Below are 22016 nucleotides of genomic sequence, written 5' to 3'. Positions count from 1 at the left end.
TAGATTAAACCAGTTAAAATTACAATTTTCTCTCCAAAGGATCCGTGACTCTTCACAATTACGTGAACTAAATTTAAACAAGAAAGGGATAGGAGATTCAGGAGTGAAGCTGCTCTCTGATCTACTGGAGGATCCTCACTGTAACCTGGAGAAACTACAGTGAGTACTGAACTACACACCTGTGCACACACACCTACAGTCACTGTGTAATATCAGTATAATACACAGATTATAATTCCAGTTAACATGTAATTATTAAGAAATCTGAAACACAGAACTTAGCCACAGTGGAGACTTTTACCAAAAACACAGCAGGATTTTTTCTGGGTTGGACTGAAGTGGTGGGGTTCAGTAAGGAAGCACTAAAGATACAACATTTATGAAGGGCCATTGTTAGCAGTGTCTGAGCATTAAATTACTTTTCCCCATCAGAATCTGAAATACTTGATTGATCCCAGAGGGAAATTTCGGTTGTTACAGTTGCAACCATTCATGTAAACACTACAATTCTCTACTCATTTAATCTACACAATAAAATATTATACAAATACAAATATAATAAAATAAAATGACCGTAGTTGTAATAATAAAGAATTTCCTGTATAAAAATTCTAATCATTGCACCTCTTTTTTATAATTACTATTACTCAAATGCAAAGAATAATAATCAGAAAAGTAAGTAGAGGAAGAAGCAACATAGTGTCACATGTTGAGGGAGGAGTTTTAGAGTTTTATCACCACAGGTAGGAAAGACCTCCTGTGGCACTCTGTGCATTTTGGCAGAATGAGTCTTGCACTAAAAGTGCTCATGTGACTCACAACTGTGTCCTATAGTGGGTGGGAGAAACTGTCCATAATGTCCTGCAGCTTAACCAGCATCCTCCTCTCTGACACTGCCCTCAGCAAGTCCAGCTCCACACACATCACCAGCTTTACAGATCAGTTTGTTGAGTCAGCTGCTGCCCCAGTATGGAGGATAGCCCTCGCCACCACATATGCCGCAGAAAATACAGACGACTTTGGCCCTTCCAATAAAGGTCATCAGTGTTCTTAGCCCAGGCAAGTTTATTGTCATTGTACAGTCCTAGATATCTGTAATCCTCCACAGTGTCCAGACTGACCCCCCTGATGACCAGGGGTCAGCAGTGCCTTGTTCCTCCTCAGATTCACCACCGGTTCCTTAGTCTTTTTCACATTGAGCTTTAGACTGTCACCCTGTACTCATCCTCCTCACCCCTACTGATACACCCAACTATTGCAGAGTCATCAGAAAACTTCTGAAGGTGGCAGATCTGTGGTGTAAAGGGTGAAGATGAAGGGAGACAGGACAGTTTCCTGTGGTGCTCCGATGTTGCTAACCACTCTGTCAGATACACAGTGCTGCAGGCGTACATACTGGGGTCTGTACAGATAGTGTACAATCTCGGACACGAGGGAGGTGCCTACGTCCATTTCATTTAACATCAAACAACAGGTCGAATGCTGTTAAATGCAGTGGAGAAGTTGAAGAACATGACCCTCACAGTCCTGACTGTTCTGTCTAGGTGAGCATAAACTCTGTTGGGCAGGTAGATGATGGCATCCTCAACTGCCAGGAAGGGCTAAAAGGTAAACTGAAGGGGGTTCAGAAGTGGCTGGATCATGGGCCGGAGCTGATCCATTAGCATACAGCAAGTCCAATGTTCCTTCCTCTCTGGTAGGACAGTCCACATACTGAGAGAGTGTGGTAGTGCCTTAGCTATAGTGACGTGGTTAAAGTCACCTGATATGGCATTAACAGCACTCGGGTGGTGAGATTGAAGATGTGTCACTGTTGAATAAATGACATCACCCGCCGATGTTGGGTTGGCAGAGGAAGGAACATAAACAGCTACATTGGGAAAACTCCCTCTGTAAATAATATGGCTTCAATAATAAGAATCCAACAGCCAGTAGCTCAATGTTCAGACAACAAACACATTTCTTGATGGAAATGAGTCCAGGGTCTCTCCCTCGCTCTCCCTGTGTGCTGCTAATTTTTCTGTTCTGTATTTCCTGTGTTTCATCCTCCAAAAATCTTCGGGAAGTTAGTTGTCCTGGTCATCATGCCGGCCAGCTTCAGTGTGATCAGCTGATCCCAGGTGTAAACAAAGCAGTCATGTTGCTGTGCAGCGCTGGAGGAGAAGAGTGAAAGAAGCACTTTTATGGTGAAAAAACAAACCAAAACTCTCTCTACTACCATGATTTGAGAGGGCACAGTTTCACTAAGTTGCCTTGTCAAAATGATATTGGAATGATATACAATAATTAAAAAGAAGCAAAAAACACGAACAGTTGCTACTATAATTTCATTATTCAGGAAAAAACATCTATTCAAATAATCCTGGCCCTATGTGAAAAAAATTGCCCTCTAAACCTAATAACTCGGTTGTGCCATCCTTAGAAGCAACAACTGAAATTAAGAGTTAGTCCTAACTGTCTTTTACATCTCTGTGGAGGAGTTTTGCTTTTCTTTACAGACTTGTTATAATTCAGCCATGTTAGAGGGTTTTTGAAGCATGAACAGCCTGTTTAAGATCAGCCACAGCAAAACCTTCAAATCAAATTAATTTGTATAGCACTTTTTACTGTTGTTGTCACAAAGCAGCTCTACAGAAACATGATCACAGGACAAAGAATCAGGCAAAACATTAAATATAGGAAAGACAGAATACAGAACCCCCAGTGAGCGCGGAGGCAAGGAAAAACTCGCTCAGAGCTGGAGGAGGAAGAAACCTTGGGAGGACCAAGACTCACATTTAAGGGGGGGATCATCCTACCACTGGTCAACGGCTTTAAAAAAAATAAATAAATAAAAAAAAGTCTTAATACGTCCATATAGGTTTTATATATTCAGGAGTATAGCAGCGCCACTAATGGAAGCAGTTAGAGTTCATGTAAGCATATGTGATCAGTAGCGGAGAGTAAGATGGATGATGAGCAGCTGATCTGTGGTGGGTGATGGAGAAGAGCTGACTTCAGAAACTTCCATCAGTCTGGCCGGACAGGAGACATGAGAGCCTGGGGGTGCAACATCCATCGGTATCGGGTCAGACAGGTGGGCAGTCAGTAACTCTGAGGAGCAGAGAGATGGAATTAGTTTTAACTGGATTTATGTAAAACAGAGAATATAAAACATTATCAGAGTGTGGCTAATGACTCCAGCAGATCTAAATAAAACAGCCTAACTAAAGGGAGAGAGCCAGAAGGTGACATAGACACGAAGGCTCCCTGAAACATCGGCATCCACCCACTCCACCGTCCACAAACCTGAGTGACCGTGTGCAGTGGGAGAACAACAGCACCAGCATCTCAGTTTACCCACAATTCCCTCTGTCCATGAACCCCTGAATCTGCAGCCTTATCTAAAGTGAAAAACATTAATTACCAAAAGCTAAACTAAACAAGTAAGTTTTCAGTCTAGACTTAAAGATTGAGACTGCGTCTCAATAAGAGAAAGCTCTTCCTCCTGCAGAGCTCCTCTGAATTTTAGGAACTACTAAGAAACCAGCACCCTGAGATCTAAGTAATCGCAGTGGTTCATAATAGGAGATGAGATCTCGTAAATACTCAGGAGCGAGCCCGTGTAGGGCTTTATACGTTAACAGGAGAATTTTATAGTCTATGCAGAATTTGACTGGAAGCAGTGCAGTGCTGATAGGACTGGACTAATATGCTCAAATGTTCTAGTTTTATTAAGGACCCTGGCTGCAGCATTTTGAACTAGCTAAAGTTTATTTAATTACTGCAGGAACATACTGACAGTAGTGCATTACAATAATCTAGCCTTGAGGTAATGAAGGCATTTACTCATTTTTCGGTGAAAAAAAAAGCTGTTCTAGTAACATTAGATATGTGTTTATCGAATGCTAGATCTGAACCTATGATAACTCCAAGGTTTTTAGCTACTGAACCAGGTGTGACGGAGAAGTTGGCCAGATTTAACATTAAGTCTGATCATTTATTTCTAGCAGCTTTGAATTTCTGTTTTATCATTATTTAATAGGAGAAAATTGTGAGACATCAATGTTTTCTCATCTTTTACACATTTCTCGATTTTCTTTATTCTCACTCACATTTCTTGATCAGAGGTTTAATTACCGATGTTTTAATGACTTTGGGTACATGCCCCAGGGTAAACGATGAGTTTACTATCATTAACAGAAGTTTAATTATATATGGCTGTACCTGTTTTAGTCATTTTGAGGGAACTGCATCAAGTGTGCTGGTTGTGCTGTTTGATGAGGAGATAATTTTCTCTAGTTCTAGCTGTTGAAGTGGGTTAAAAACTCATCATAACTTCAGTAACTGAGTTTTGTCCTATATCAGCCACACCAGATGACATATTTATCTGTAGAATTTTATCCTGAATGTTTTCAGTTTTCTATCAAAGAAGTCCATAAAAGCGTTGCTGGTGTGAATGGCTGGAATCTGAGATTCAGTACCTGCCTTTTTTCTAGTTAATTTGGAAATAACACTAAAGAGGCCAGATACGCTGAGTGGGCTTTATTAAGTTCTTTCTATATTTGACAAGACTTTCCATGCAGAATAGAACACTTTCAGTTTAGTTGATCGATATTATTATAAATTTTGTACTAACTGCTTTAAGGTACGACTTTGATCATTGTACCATGGTGCAAGCTTTTTTGTCTCTCTTTTTTGTGTTTAAGGGGAGCTACACCATCTAAAATAATCATTTTCTAAACAACTGATTAGTTTGTCTAGTTCCGATGAGTCTGCTGGACAGTGTACTAGAGTTGAAAATCAGAAAGGTTAACAGTAAGTGACTAAGAGAAATCAGAATTTGCAAATTTACTAAACAATAATGATAGAGGCAGTTGTGTGTGTGTGTTTGTTAGGGAGGACTTTATCTGTATTTGTTTTTTTTATACATAGGCAGATTTTTAATTTGTAATCAAGCAAGAAAAAATTGTTCACTGAGTAATGAGAATAAGAAAAGAAATAATAGTATATAAAATATACTAATATACCTCCTTCCTAAGGGGTGTGTGTTTATATGTCAGTGTTTCTAATGGATTATCATTTCTCTCTCAGGCTGGGTTGGTGTAATCTATCAGATAAAAGCTGTGCAGATCTGGCCTCAGCTCTCAGCTCAAACTCCTCAACTCTGAGAGAACTGAACCTGGGTAATAATAAACTGCAGGATTCAGGAGTGAAGCTGCTCTCTGCTGGACTGAAGAATCCACACTGTAAACTGGAGAAACTGTGGTAAGATCATCAAAATACAACAATCAGAGCATCTCACCTTCACACACACACACACACACACACAAACATGATCTCTTATGCAATTTAAATTAAGCAGTTGTGCTCGGTCCAGATTAGGCCGCCGATATTTGCAAAAAATGCGTATCGGTATCGGATCGGAAGGCACAAGAAAATGCCGATCCAGACTCCCGATCCAGTTTTTTTCACAGTCCGATCCGGGTTTTCCAGCGCACTCATTTAGATAATCCATTCCAGTTTTCGCTGTGTTTTCGCCAGTGAGAGTAAAATCCGGTCCGCATTTTTCAGCACACCTTCAGCAAATGAGCATAGCATCTCCCCGGGCCGGGAAAGATGAACTCCGGTCAGACCGGCTGGAGGCAGCGTTAGCTCCCTTTATGAAGAGTTTTTTCTTTGAATTTAATAAAGTTTTCTCTCTTAACATTATGATGTTTGCTTGTTGTGTTTTTAGTGTCATTATGCTTATTGTAGTATCACATCTCAACTAGTGGGTATGGGTAAATTTCACAATTATTTGCAAATAAAGAAGTTTATGAAACATGTTATGTTTCTTATTTATGCAACTAAAAGGTAAAACTGTGTGAAACATAGCTTATTTTGATAATTTAGCTTTAATTGCTTATAAAAATATTTATTATATTATGGTTACTTTACTAACACAGGAGCAGGCTGACACCTGAGCATACTGAAATGCTCGTCTTTGTAAAAAAAGAATCTCCCCATCATGCTCGGACTGCAGGCAGGGCAAACAGTTGGAATTGAAGGGAGTATGTAGATGGGGGTGGAGCAGCAAAGTGTGGAGGAGATTGGGGAGTAGAAGGCATTTTGCTTTTAAATAGTTTTCATTATTTGCACTGATTTTTTTAAGCTTTGGTTTACACTTGTTCAAGAGCACTGATGAGTACAGCAGTCAAGAGTACTGATGCTGTTAATAGACTATTTTCTACTCAGTTTGTGTGTTTTGCTTTTTTAATACAATTTACAATATTATTTGCACTTATGGCTTTTTAAGCCTTGGTTTACTGTCGCCATTTCTGTTTGTTATTTATTATTTTGTCTATTTTGAGTTTATTAATTGCTAAATAAACAGGTCAGTTTCTCCTTACCAACCATTGTATATTATTCAAACAAACCTAATTCAGCTGGCTACTTGTTATCAAGAGTAAAACGCTTTTCAACATGAGTTTGACAACAAAGTTAGTTGGCTAAATAACAGTATAAAGTGTAATAAAGTGGAGACAAAGTGAAAAATATAGTTTGGGAGTGAATGGGGAACTGCTGCGTTTTTGTTGGTGTGAATGACTGGAATCTGAGGTTTATTACCTGCCTGGTCTTTTCTATATTTGACAAGACTGTCTTTCCACTCAGAATGAAACACTTCCAGTTTAGTTGATCGATACTATTATAAATTTTGTACTAACTGCTTTAAGGTACGAGTTTGATCATTGTACCATGGTGCGAGCTTTTTCTGTCTCTCTTTTTTGTGTTTAAGGGGAGCTACACCATCTAAAATAATAATTTTCTAAACAACTGATTAGTTTTTCTAGTTCCAATGAGTCTGCTGGACAGTGTAATAAAGTTGAAAATCAGGAAGTTTAACAGTAAGTGACTAAGAGACTATGTGCTATGCTGCACGAAAGTAAGACAGCACCTATCTATCTATCTATCTATCTATCTATCTATCTATCTATCTATATAAAGAAATCAGTATTTGCAAATTTGTGTGTGTGTATGTGTTAAGGAGGATTTATCCGTATTTGTTTTTTTTTTATTATACATAGGCAAATTTTTTATTTGTAATCAAGCAAGAAAAGAGGTCACTTCAACACCTACAGTTGCACTTATTTTAATTCACTGATTAGTAATAATAAGAAAAAGAATAATAATAATACATAATAAAGAATATAATAATTATCTCAAAAATATACTAATACACCTCCTTCCTAAGGGGTGTGTGTTTGTGTTTATATGTCAGTGTTTCTAATGGATTATCATTTCTCTCTCAGGCTGCAGGAGTGTAATCTATCAGATAAAAGCTGTGCAGATCTGGCCTCAGTTCTCAGCTCAAACTCCTCAACTCTGAGAGAACTGAACCTGAATGAGAATAAACTGCAGGATTCAGGAGTGAAGCTGCTCTCTGCTGGACTGAAGAATCCACACTGTAAACTGGAGAAACTGTGGTAAGATCATCAAAATACAACAAACAGCATCTCACCTTCACACACACACACACACACACACACACACACACACATGATCTCTTGAAAAATATAAATTTGGAGGGAATGGGATACTGCTGTGTTTTTGTTGTGAAAACATTGTTTTACCATATACTTTCTAATTTTTTCAGCTTAGCAAATACAACATTCTTTTAGAAAAACAACAAAAAAATACTTTTTATTCCCACTTTTATGGGTGTTGACACTTAATTAGCGGGTGTTTAAATACTCCTAAAAAGGCGAGCTCTGACTATGAGTTCTTTTGCTTCCTGCTTCTGTGCCGTTCAGATGCTTCTCTGCTTAGCTCTGCTATCTCTGCTATCTTTCATACTTTTCTTTATTTTCAGACATTTTCGAGCTACAGTGTCTGAGCTCATTATTTAGATTAGCACTAGCACTACCATATTTTGTTTTTTATTTTATTTTTTTCTAGTTTCTTTTCGACATTTAGTATAATAGAGCCATAGGCACAGGAATCAGAAAAGTTTCTGTAGAGTGCTAAAGAAGAAATCTACAAAATGCCTTCTTGTGTGGGTTCAGAGCACCAGTGCTGCCAGAAATGCTACAATCTTCTACAAAGAATGACTGTTTTGGAAAAAAAAAAATCGGTCCTTGTTATCAGAAGTCTTATCTAATTAATGATTTTATTACAAATTATGGGCTTGATTTCCTGTTTTTAACAGAGACATGGTTAAATTCTTGTAGTGCTGAAAGTGTATTAATTGAGTCGGCTCCACCAAACTTTAACTTTTTAAATGTCTCACGTACCGGCAAGAAAGGTGGAGGTGTAGCTATGCTGTTTAATGATACATTCCAATGCAAGCAGTTATCACTTGGAGATTCCACATCTTTTGAATATTTAGGTGCAGTTTTAAAAGGGGCACCAAGAATATTACTAGTAATTGTCTACAGGCCTCCAAGGTACAATGCTGCTTTTATTGATGATTTTACAGATATGCTGTCTTTTTTATTTCTACTGAATTTGATCATTTTATTATTGCTGGTGATTTTAATATTCACATTGATAATCCCAAGGATAATTATGACAGAGAACTCTATGGGCCCTATTTTAACGATCTATAGCACTAGATTTAGGGGCGTGTCCTGTGTCTTTGGTATTGTTGCGCAGCTCCAACGGCGCAAAAGGGTGTGTTTTAATTCCCTTAATTATTCATGGGTGTGTTTTGGGCGTGACGTAAAATAAACCAATCAGTGTGTCAGTATCCATCCCCTTTAAGACACAGCTGCACGCTGACTTCTGTTCGTTCCTATTTTAACAGCGCATAGGAAATTGTGCCGTCACTCTGTGCAGATAAACCTGCAGCTTAGGCAAGAGTAAAGTTATTTTATTCTTTATTCTGTTTATTGTTTATATAAAAACTGGGTTTACAACACTGAATATTAATCAAGCAATCGATTATTTACACCGGAGGGGGACCCTCATTTACAGTTTAAAAGGGATTAAAAATATTTTTAAAAATAGAAATAAAAACTGACATTTACTATAGACAAATAAAATATATACAAGGAAAAATAGGACATTTTAAAAACATCATAAAAATTGACATAAAAAGTAAAGAATTTATATCTTATGAAGAAAATAATAATAGCAGTGAAAGTAAAGTAAAATAATAAGAATGATAAGAGATTATCAAATTTATTTCAATAAACTAAGAACATGGGAATCATGGGGAATATATATATATATATATATATATATATATATATATATAATTTGATTAATAAAATAATTAAAATAATTAAAATGAATAAAAAATAAATAATATAAAATATAAACTCATTAAACACAATCACAGGCTTTCTGCGCAGAATAATAAAAGTTCCAGTTAGTTTCAGTTTCAAATCATGAAAACAGCTGACCAAAAAACCTCAACCTCTCCTTTATATTTGACAATATTTGATGAACTTACAGGTCCTTACTTGTTTTTATTTAACTGAACTGAGTTTTATATTGTTTGTAGCCTCGCGCTGAATTCAGTGAAGCCAGAAAGATTAGGCACAAGAAAAGGCAGATAAATGACATGACAGCTGAACTTTTTGTGAGCAGAGTGTGCTCTGCACCATGCAAACCATCAGACTCTGTAGATACTCTGCTGGATAGTTTTAACTCAAAAACTGCTAGAGTTTTAGATGAGATTGCACCATGGAGAAATAATACTGCAGTTCAACTCCAAAAGAGAGAATGCAGAAAGGCTGAGCGCAGATGGCGAAAAACCAAGCTTCACATTCACAAAGAAATTTTTAAAGATAGACTGCGTGATTACAATAAAATAATGTGCACATCTAGACAATCCTACTTCTCCAGCATTATTAACAATAATATTAACAATAGCAAAGTTCTTTTCACTGTGGTTGACAGACTAACTAACTCACCTACATATATGACCTCTGAGCTAGTTTCAACTGAGAGATGTAATGAGTTTGCAAAAAAATGTAATACTAAAATACACAATATCAGACAAGCCATCAGTACATCTATATCCACCGATGAGCCCATGTGCTCTCCAAAACCATGCAAAAGCATCATAGTCAAAATGTCCCAATTTAGCACTATTAATGAAGAAGTTTTAATTGATACAGTGAGTCACCTCAAATCATCCACTTGCAGTCTTGATACATTACCAACCAAGTTTTTTAAGAATGTCTTTTACTCAATTTCAGCAGACATTATTCAAATAGTAAGTACCTCACTCATGTCAGGTGTTTTTCCAAATGCATTAGAAACAGCCGTTGTGAAGCCTCTCTCAAAAAAAGAAAAATTTAGAAACAAACTTATTAAACAATTACAGGCCAATCTCTAATCTACCATTCATTGGAAAAATTATGGAAAAAATTGTCTTCAAGCAAGTTATGCACTTTCTGTCCATAAATAACTGTCTAGACCAATTTCAGTCAGGTTTCTGGCCCAATCATAGTACTGAGACTGCGCTAATTAAGGTTATCAATGACCTTCGCCAGGGCCGCTGCTAAGGTTTTGGAGGCCCTAAGCATAACTGGTCAGGGAGGCCCCCCCCCCCCCCCCCCCAAAAAAAAAAAAAAAAACACACACACACAAAAACACAAAAGGTTTACGCAAAATTTTACTATTTATTAAAATTACACATGTAACTGTGAATATTTACAACGTTATAAGTAAGGCCAATAACAGTGAAGAACAGCACAAGAGTACTATTTATAATGTATAAATAGTAAATGAAACGATGCATGTCTATTTTAAGCAGTGGACACGTCATTTACACAAGCCAGCCTTAAAGGTTATGAAATTATTGTTTATATTCGTGGTGTATTTATATCAGCCTGTCAAAATCTATAGAGCTGTCTGATCCTGCTGTCATACAGACCATTTGGATAGTGCACTGACGGCATTAGTCAATAGGTAGGCTACTCTGTTTATTAATTTTTTAAGTCACTAAAAATCTTCAAACTACACTACTACTATTTGCAAACGTGCCACGTGCCTTGCAATACCCAGATTAGTTTCTAGTTAAGCGTTTAAAGCTACCAAATCAGCAAAGCCAACGTAACTAGCTCAGGCAACACCACTGAACATGAAGTAATCAAAACTATTTAAACCTTTATCATCGAAGTTACTCACCAGAAAGGGATGCATGGGCCTCATCTTTCTGCTTCTTTTTCTTCTTCTCAGCTCCAGACTCAAACCGTCGCTTCATAGTTGAATTACCATTTAGTAGCAACTTCGCGCGGTGAACTTGTCTCCTGCCAAACTCAAGTAGCGTTGCTACTTTAGTTAGGACTAAGGTTGCCAGATAAGTTACGATTTTTCATCCTATTTGTTTATTTTATTTTAAGTTTTTAACTTACACAAATATTGCACTGGACAAGTTTTTGTATAGAATGGCCACATACACTTTAAAAATGGTTAAACATGCGCAAGATTTAGCGCCTCCATGCATTTTTTGATTATTTATTTGACTGGAAAATGTCACATCTGGCAACAACCAACAGAGCAAACCGAGCCGTGCCATTTCAGGCAATAGGGGTGGGGGCATTATATTATGCACAAAAATAATAACGTGCCGCTTTTAAGTAGTAGAGTAGGTGCCCCATGCAATGTTTAAAGACAAAAAAGATGAGCGTATCATAAATAATTCACATTGGGTTTTAAATTTAATAATGTCATAATTTCAACACATTTCATTCTCAGTCAATTTGGCTCCCTGCAACTGCAAAATGGTTGAGGCCTAACGCTGGCTGCGTTGTCTGCGTATGCAGAGCGGCGGCCCTGACCTTCGCTTAAATACAGACTCAGGAAAAATGTCTATTCTACTACTACTTGATCTCAGTGCTGCCTTTGACACCATTGACCACAACATTCTCATAGATAGACTTGAGAACCGGGTTGGAATTTCTGGAACTGTCCTAAAATGGTTCAGTTCATACCTTCATGGAAATACTTTGTGGAAATGGAAAATAATGTTTCTGAGACTGTGCCAGTGACCTGTGGTGTACCCCAGGGTTCAATTCTTGGGCCACTCTTATTTAATTTATATATGATTCCTCTGGGTGAAATCATGCGTGACTATGGGATATCTTACCACAGCTATGCAGATGACACTCAGATCTACATGGCCCTCTGCCCAAACAACTATGGTCCCATTGACTCACTGTGTAAATGCCTTGAGCAGATAAATAAATGGATGGGACAGAACTTTCTGCAGTTGAATAAAGATAAAACAGAGATTATTTTATTTGGGAATAGTAATGAGAGGCACAGACTAGCTGCCTATCTGGATTCAAAAAGCCTAAAATCTAAAGAACTAGTGCGTAATCTTGGTGTACAAATGGACTCTGATCTCACTTTTAACAGTCATGTCAAAGCCGTCACCAAATCATCATTTTATCACCTCAAGAACATAAATAAGATCAGAGATTTTCTGTCTACAGCAGACCTGGAGAAACTCATCCACGCCTTTATTTCTAGTAGGATTGATTACTGTAATGGACTCCTAACTGGACTCCCAAAAAAGACCATCAAACAGCTTCAGCTGATTCAGAATTCAGCAGCCAGAGTTCTGACTAGGAGTAAAAGAAGGGAGCACATCACCCCCATCCTTAAATCCCTACTCTGGATACCAGTATGTTACAGAATAGACTTTAAGGTTCTGTTACTGGTCTATAAATGTCTTAATGGTGCAGGACCAGCATATTTATCTGATGTGCTCCAGCAGTATGAGCCGAGCAGAACTCTCAGATCATCAGGAACTGGTCAGTTAGAGCTGCCTAAAGTAAAAACTAAACATGGAGAGGCAGCGTTTAGCTACTACGCTGCTCTTAAATGGAACCAGTTAACAGAGAGCATTAGAAGAGCACCAACAATAAACACTTTTAAATCCAGACTGAAAACCTACATGTTTGATCAGGCCTTCAGCTTAGCTTAAAACACTGCAGCTCCGCCCACTTTTATTCTGTAACGGCACTTTTGTATCATGTTTTATTCATGCTTTATTCTTATTTTATTTTTTATTTCCAATTCCTTGTTGTTCTTTTACATGTTTTTAAATGTTACTTCTATTTGTTTTAATCATGTTTGAATCAATCATGCTTTATTCACCCAACAACACTCCAACCTGCAACGATTAAAATGTATTACATGGAACATACATGGAATCGGCTCCCAAGAGAAAAAAACTAAAATACTCCTCCATCTCAGCCGTTTAAAAGCAGATATATTCCTTCTACAAGAAACTCACCTAACAGAATCAGATCAACATAAACTGAAATCAGTAGAACACAATCATATATTTACAGCCAATTATAACTCTAGACAAAGAGGTGTAGCCATTTTAATACATAACAAAATCACATTCACACACAATACTACAATCACAGACCCAGATGAACGATTTATCATCATAAATATCACCATTAACAACCACACTTTTACCATTGCTAACATCTACAGACCAAATATTGACAATCCCTCATTTTTTCATGACTTTTTTACACAAATTTCCTCACTATCGAACTATTCAATCATCATCAGAGGCGATTTTAATACAGTTATAGATTCATCTTTAGACCAATCAGCTCATACTCAGAACACACGCAACTGGAATTCCACTGAAATAATAAAACAGTACATGCAGGATTTTGGTCTTGGTGATGGGTGGCGACAAAATCATCCAACAACCAAAGAATTCACATTTTACTCAGCAGTACATAAATCATATTCACACATTGATTATTTACTAATTATTAATTCAATTTTCTCAAACATTGCACATATATAAATTCACCCTATCACAATAAGTGACCATGCACCTGTCTCAATGATATGGAATTCAAACCAACAACATAAACAGACTTTAGATGGCGCTTTAACACATCACTACTTAATGATCAAGAATTCGACAGCTATATAAAAAGAGAGTGGGTATCGTTCCTAGAAATAAATGATTCTCCAGACATATCACCAACACTTTTACGGGAGACTGGCAAAGCGGTTCTAAGAGGAAAAATAATATCATATGCCACATTTAAACAGAAGAAAGAAACAGAACATGAGGTAAAGTTAGAATAAAAAATTAAAGAATATAAGTAGAATAAGTATATCTGAAGAAAAGCAAAAAAAACAGACAATGAAACCAACTTAGATGAAATCCGTAACTTCCTGGACCACATCAAACTGCCTAAATTAACCAAAAAGCAAAAACATACACTTGAAATACCATTATCTCCAGAAGAATTCTACAAAGCCCTAAAACACATTCCTAACAATAAAGCACCAGGACCTGACGCATTCCCTGCTGAGTTTTATAAACACTTTTGGTCATCCCTATCTCAACTGTTTTACAGAATGATATCAGAAATTTAACAAAATGCAAGACTACCAACAAACATGAATACTGCAATCATCTCCCTTCACCTTAAACCAAACAAAGACCCTACCCTACCATCCAGCTACAGACCATTATCATTAATAAATACAGACACAAGAATAATCAGCAAGGCTCTAGATAACAGAATAGAAACAATAATCCATAATTTAATACATCCTGATCAAACTGGATTTCTCAAGGGTCAACATTCATCCACCAATATGTGCAGATTAGTGAACATAATAGATTACACCTCTCACCAGAACATACCAACAGCAGTTGTTACCCTGGATGCAGAGAAAGCCTTTGATGGAGTGAACTGGAAACTCTTATTCACCACACTGCACAAACTCGGGTTTGGAGAATCATTTCTTAATTGGAAACAGATTTTATACACTGCACCTAAGACCACAGTCAACACCAATGGAGTAATATCTCAACCTTTCACACTACACCGGGGGAATAGACAAGGATGCTGTCAGCCCGCCGACTCCACCCTCTCCTGCCCAACAGCGCTTGGCTTCACCGTAGTTTTAATCACCGGCCCCACCCTGAGCACCTGAACTCTATTACCAGCTCTATAAAGGAGCTCCAGTTAAGAGACTCTCTGCCAGGGGCGCAGATGGAAATTTTGAACTGGGGGGACCAAGCTGTAAAATTATATATATATATATATATATATATATATATGCTGCAATATTTAGAATATTGTTATTGTTTTTTGTTTCTTCATTGCTACAGCCTAGGCAAGACCAGGAAGACAATGTTAACATTTTACATCTTATAATTTCAGTTAACAGTGACTGCTTACTAAAATAACATCATAATAACATCATACATAAAATCAATGGAGAGAGCCGCTGCATGCCTCGGTGCATGCCGGGTTGCGTTGCGTTTAACGCAGCTCCGCCCTCCGGCTCAACTTTATTCAAATAAATCCGGCCGCCGCACTGTGTCCAGTCCAGCCAATCAGGGAAAAGCAGGCTGCGTCCAGCCAATCAGGGAAAAGCAGGCTGCGTCCAGCCAATGAGGGAAGAGCAGGCTGCGTCTTCACACACACACAAGCCTCTTACACACACACACACACACACAGAACAGGCGCCTCTCAACCACAGAAGAGAAGCTGAAAGCGGCAGAATATGGATTTATAGAGCTATAGGTTACAGTGAGGTTGGTAAAAAAATAAAAATATTAAACTTATGACTGTCTACTTCTGTTGCTTCATTTTAATTCAAAAACGAGCAAGGAGATCCAGCGCAGCGGATTGCGTTGAAAAAAAGTGCCAGTGGACACGTACCGTAAGGAGCTGGTAACTGCCTGTGTCTGCAGTCTACAGGCAGTTACCAGCTCCTTAGAACCCCGGACTTGAGAAGGTGCGTTAAATTTACATTGGAACTGGAACACGGAGCTCCGAACAATGTAACCTCTGAACTGAACGCTTCCTAGTTTAAAAACGAGGGCATTGTGGAACACAGAATTCCACAAACGTACAGTTAATTAAATTAAAACCCCAACGTTTATGCTTGTAGATGCTAGATTTCGGATGAGGTCACTATAAATCTGGGGGGGACATGTCCCCCCCGTCCCCAGTGCCATCTGCGCCCATGCTCTCTGCGAAGTCTTAGCATTTCATTTGAACTCTAAGCTCTGAGCATTATATTCGTATTGTTTTTCTGGTAGTCTGACCTCTAGCCTTGTTTATTTACTTCGTCTCAGCCTTTTCCTCTGAATACCCTGTTTGCCTGTGATTCGACCCGTGCCTGTCTTTTGGATTGTTTATTTGAATAAACCCAGTCTGCATCTGCATTCAGTCTTTTTACCTGTTTATGGTGACAGATGCTCACTCTCTCCTTATCTATTCTCTATCTTCATAGAACCGCTAGCAGCAGCGATACATCAAAACACAAACATTAAAGGAATCCAAACACCCAACATGCAACATAAAATCAGTCTAAATGCAGGTGATATCTTACTATTTCTACAAAAACAGTTATTTCAATAAAAGAAACAATCCAAACAATCAGAAATTATTCAAAAATATAAGAGTATTCAATCAATTGGTCAAAATCTGCAGTTCTCCCAATAAACATAAATAAACCTGATGTTAAACTGAAAACACTACCCACCCCCATGTGCACTAATTCACATATCTGGGTGTGAGGGTCTCCCCCCAGCTGTCAGAGTTGTTTAAACTCAATTTAAACTCATTAAACTAAATCAATAAGTGATGATCTCCGCCGTTGGACAACACTTCCCCTTTTACTTGCTGGCAGAATTGCTACACTTAAAATGACAGTATTACCAAAAATCAATTATTTATTTTCAATGATTCCCATTCAGCCCCACCCACCTGGTTTCAAACTCTAAATACACAATAACTGAATATTACTGGAAAAAATAAACCACCCAGAATCAAACTCACAACATTACAGAACTCAAAATCGCATGGTGGCCTAGAGGCACCAAACTTCCACCATTATTTTCACAAGATAACAAACTCTGTACTCACACCAACCAGTCATTCACCCATCTGGAACAACCCGGACTTTATCATCGATAAAAAACACTAAACTACCCACCTTGAATCGAAAAGGGGATCACACACCTCAAACACATGTATCACAATACCACCTTAATGTCACTACCACAATTAACCCAGAAATACGGCATTGGGAGAACTCAATCTTTACAATACCACCAGTTAAGATCAATCATCTGTTCAAAAATCAACCCAATCACATTAGACCTGCCTACACCAATTTCAGAATTTCTTAGCATTACTACAACAAATAAAATATTATCCAAAATATATAAAATAATATCTCAATTGAATCTTACTATTAGCTTACAGTGCAAACAATGGGAAGAAGATTTATCATTAACTCCTAATGCTGATTTCTGGGTCCAGGTGTGTAATAATAATCACAACATGATCAAAAACACTAATTTACAACTCATCCAGTATAAAGTTATTCACTGAGTTCACTACACCACACACAACATGTATAAAATGGGATTCACAAACTCACCAATTTGTACACAGTGTAATCAAAACACAGTTGATAATTATATCCACTATGTGGCACTGCACACCCGTTAACCAGTTCTGGAAAGAAGTTATCACCCTCTTATCTCATGCCCTCACCACCCAAATCCACCCAACACCATCACTCTGCCTACTAGGAGACACACCAACCACTAACACAACACCACAAAACAATAGAATAATCTTAATGTCGCGAGTCATCGCCAAGAATATCATCCTCATAAACTGGAAAACAAAAAATAACATTAACATCAATCACTGGAAAAAAATCTACTAACAGACTATCTCTCTCTAGACACTCAGAACCCACCAAAAACACAGATTCAGACCCAATTTAGACACATCTAATTCAAACATTACAGTAAATCACATAATAATCCAACACAAGATAAAACATAGCAAAACTATCAGTTAAAATTGCACATAAGTTCATGATTCTGTTTTCTGTTTAGCTATATTTTGGTATATATATATATGTCTATTTCTTTCTTAATTTTATTTTTTCTTTGTTTTTTTTTGTTTTTGTTTTTTTGTTTGTTTGTTTGTTTTTTTCTCCCCCTGTAACCCCTTCTGCATCTCACTTCCTCCAACCCTACACTCCCCAAACTATATTAAATGAATATAGTTATATACAAATGAAACAAATGAAAACCAGATGTCACGCGGCCGTGTTCTCCTTCCACGCTACCTGACTCCATTTCCCAAGATCCCATGAACAGTAACGTCAACAACTCACGCTCACCTTCACTCAATCATGTTACGCTCCGACGCTCAGACTCACCTGTGTTCTGAGTTAGTTCCGGTTCATTCCCCTCTAGCTTCCTGTATTTAAGGCGGCCGCTTGTAAACAAACTCCGCGAGGTATTGTTAACTCATGTTACATACTAAGCGTTTTCCTGTGTATTGTTTTTGCCTTCTCGTTACGACCCTATTTTCGGATTATCGGTTTATGTCTTTTGTTTTGCCCTTTCTGGATTTGATGTATGGTTGGACTGTTTCTCGGTTACGAACTCGGACTGTATTTTTGACTACGTCTTCTGTCATCGGTGAGATCTTTGTTTGCCTGGCTATTCTGTTAGCAGTATCTGTTAGCTTTACTGCTAATAAACCTGTTTGTATTTTTAACTCGGCTCGCGTCACTCCTCACTACCTGGCGTCACAGAATACCTCGCCTGAAGTGATGGCCGAGTTTAATGATCTCCAGCAGGCAGTCGGGAATCAGGGGAGGGTTCTCGAACAGCATAGCCAGCTTTTTGAGAGCCTTGCTAACACCGTTACTGCTCTTACTACCCAGCAGTCAGATCAACACTCTCAGCTAGCTCAGATAACTGCTAGCCTTCAGGATATCGCTACTCAGCTTGCCCAGCTGAGAGTGGCCACTCCAGCTAGCCTAGCCTCTGCTAACCAGGCCCCGGTTAGCTCTCCTGCTATTGCTCCCTCGGCAGCCGCTTTTCCGGTAAGCAAACCTGATAAATATGATGGTTCTCCAGATTTATGCAGAGGCTTTCTCTTGCAGATGTCACTATTTTTTGCTAATTCAGCAGTTAGTGCCGACGCTGCGCGTATTTCGTTTTTTATATCTCGTCTCACCGGCAAGGCTTTGGATTGGGCTACTGCTATTTGGCCTAGTATTGAAAATAGCCCATACGAGCATTTCCTCAGGGAATTTAAGTTGGTTTTTGATCACCCGCATCATGGACAATCTCAGGGAGAGTTATTGGTTCAGTTACGTCAAGGAAACCGACCCGTGTCTGATTTCGCTCTCGAATTCCGTACTTTGGCTGCTGGTAGTGGTTGGAATGAACCAGCTCTACGCGTGATGTTTCGAAATGGACTCAGGGCTGATGTTTTGGCCGAATTAGCTTGCAAGGATGATGGGCTGCCTTTGGATGAACTTATATCTTTAGCCATCAGACTTGATCAGCTCAAACAGAGCTCAGTACCTGGCCGTAGAGCTGCTGCTACTTCTCCTCGTTTTGCTACGCCACGCGCATCTGGATTTACTCCACGGACCACACTCAGGGATGAGGAACCCATGCAAGTAGACGCTACCCGTTTGTCAAAAGAAGAAAGAAAGCGACGATTTCAAGCTGGATTATGCTTCTATTGTGGCAGTGCAGATCATGTGTTGCGAGATTGTCAGCTTTGCCCCTCCCGAGTTCAACGCCAAGATACTTCAGGCTCGTCCTACGGTGGGCTCTCCCATGGTTATCATGGCAACCCGGACCGTCCATATGAGCCATCTGCTACTCACTCGGGAAAGCGTGTGGAGAGGATTCCACACGCTAAAGGGGTAAGCCGACTTAGTCCTGATATGTTTTCAAGATCTTTTATTATTTCTGTTGTTCTGTTCTGCCAGTCTTCTTCATTTGTGTTTCCAGCCCTGATTGATTCCGGTGCCGAGGGGAACTTTATACACGAGCAGCTGACCAGACAACTCCAGATTCCGTTCGAACAATTGGAAAATCCTATGAGACTGTCTGCGGTGGATGGGACCCCAGTTGGCCGAGGAGCTGTTTCCCACACCACCACACCTGTCAAGCTCAACGTCAGCGCTCTGCACTCAGAAGAGATCAGGTTTTTTGTGATGAAGGACACTAATTATCAAATTATATTAGGACTTCCATGGTTGAAAAAACATAATCCTCTGATTTCTTGGTCTAACTGTGAAATTATTTCTTGGTCTCCATACTGTCATGATCACTGCATTACTGTTCCTAAATTAATGATCCAATCTACTACTGTAGAGAGTCCTGGCCTGGAGTCACTTGCACATATTCCTCCTCATTACTCTGATCTGAATGAAGTTTTTAGCAAGTCACGTGCTACTCAACTTCCCCCACATCGCTCCTATGACTGTGCTATAGAGCTTATAGACAATCAGATACCTCCCAAGTCACGTATATATCCTTTAACTCTCCCCAGCTGAACGGAACTATGGTATTGGTGATCGTGAACTATTGGCCATTAAATTAGCTTTAGAAGAATGGAGACACTGGTTAGAGGGAGCACTACATCCTTTCGTGGTAATAACTGATCACAGAAATTTAGAATTCTTGAGATCTATGAAAAGTATGAATTCACGTCAAGCACGTTGGTCTGTCTTCTTTGCTCGTTTCAATTTTGTAATCACTTATCGACCTGGCTCCAGAAACACCAAGGCAGATGCCCTCTCACGAATTTATGAGGAAGATAATGTAGAAACCTCAGAACCCTCTACAATTCTAAAACCAGGTATAGTTCTAGCTCCTATCAGATGGGATATCTCGGAGGAGATCAATCTAATTAACTCTACATCCCCTCCTCCTTTGCAGTGCCCCCCAGACAAATCTTATGTACCAGACCAGTGCAGAGATAGACTCATTACTTGGGCACACACTTCTCCTACTTCAGGACATCCTGGCGAGACTCGCACTTTTCAATTATTAGAGAGTCGTTTCTGGTGGGAAAATATGCGATCTGACATCCACAATTTTGTAGCCTCCTGTACTGTGTGTGCTCAGAGTAAAACTCCCCGTACTCTACCTGCCGGTAAATTAGTACCTCTGCCTGTTCCTGCTCGGCCTTGGTCTCACTTAGCTGTCGATTTTGTTTCTGATCTTCCTGAATCTATGGGTCACACAGTTATCATGACAGTTATAGACCGTTTCTCTCGCGGAGTTAGGTTCATTCCTTTTAGTAAAATGCCTACGGCCCTAGAAACTGCTGAAGCCATTTTTATTCATGTTTTTCGTGTTTTTGGTATCCCTGAAGATATTGTCTCTGATCGTGGTCCCCAATTTATTTCTCAAGTTTGGTCTGCCTTTATGAGTAGTTTGGGTATATCTGTTAGTTTATCTTCTGGCTATCACCCTCAAAGCAATGGACAATGTGAGAGAATGAATCAGGAGCTAGGAAAGTTTTTGAGAATCTATTGTTCTAACAATGTCCATGATTGGGCCAAATTTCTCCCTTGGGCGGAACTAGCTCAGAACTCACTGATCAGTTCCACTACTAAAATGACACCTTTTCAATGCTTTTTAGGATATCAACCACCCATCATGCCCTGGTCAGCCGAACCTTCTAATATTCCTGCGGTAGACGATTGGATGCGTCGGAGCGAGGAAGTGTGGGAGGAGACTCACAGACGCATTGAGGTTGTTTTACAACGGCAGAAACAACAGGCTGATCGCCTACGCCGTGAGACCCCCCTTTACTCTCCTGGTGATCGGGTTTGGCTATCTACCAGGGATTTCCGGCAACCAGATGCTAATAAGAAACTTTCAGTTAAGTATATTGGCCCTTTCAAAGTCATTAAGAGAATTAATGAAGTTACCTACCGTCTCGATCTACCCTCTCACTACCGTGTATGCCCTTCTTTTCATGTGTCTTTATTAAAGCCGGTTATCCCTGGTCCGTTGGATGAGACATCGCTTGGGGCGTCTCCTCCTCCTCCGGTGGCTATGGACGGTGGCCCGGTTTATGCGGTAGAACGACTTTTGGACTCCAGGAGGAGAAGGGGAGCCCTGGAGTATCTGGTGGACTGGAAGGGCTACGGACCTGAGGAGAGAAGTTGGGTTCCGGCAACTGATGTCCTGGATCCTTTAATGGTGGATGACTTTCACCGGTCTCATCCATCCCGTCCTG

At 39.1% G+C, this 22016-nt stretch overlaps 1 protein-coding gene across 1 annotated transcript in view; it reads left to right on the top strand.

Moving 5' to 3' along the window:
- The window catches only part of LOC111189666 (NLR family CARD domain-containing protein 3-like), a 273888-nt gene that overhangs the window by 197647 nt on the left and 54225 nt on the right, over positions 1-22016 (top strand). The gene's annotated exons all lie outside the window — the stretch shown is intronic.

The sequence above is a fragment of the Astyanax mexicanus genome, unplaced genomic scaffold, assembly GCF_023375975.1.
Source record: "Astyanax mexicanus isolate ESR-SI-001 unplaced genomic scaffold, AstMex3_surface scaffold_32, whole genome shotgun sequence".
NCBI classification, from domain to species: domain Eukaryota; kingdom Metazoa; phylum Chordata; class Actinopteri; order Characiformes; family Acestrorhamphidae; genus Astyanax; species Astyanax mexicanus.
Note: the sequence above shows the minus strand (reverse complement) of the source record. Positions and strands in the feature narration are given on the sequence as shown.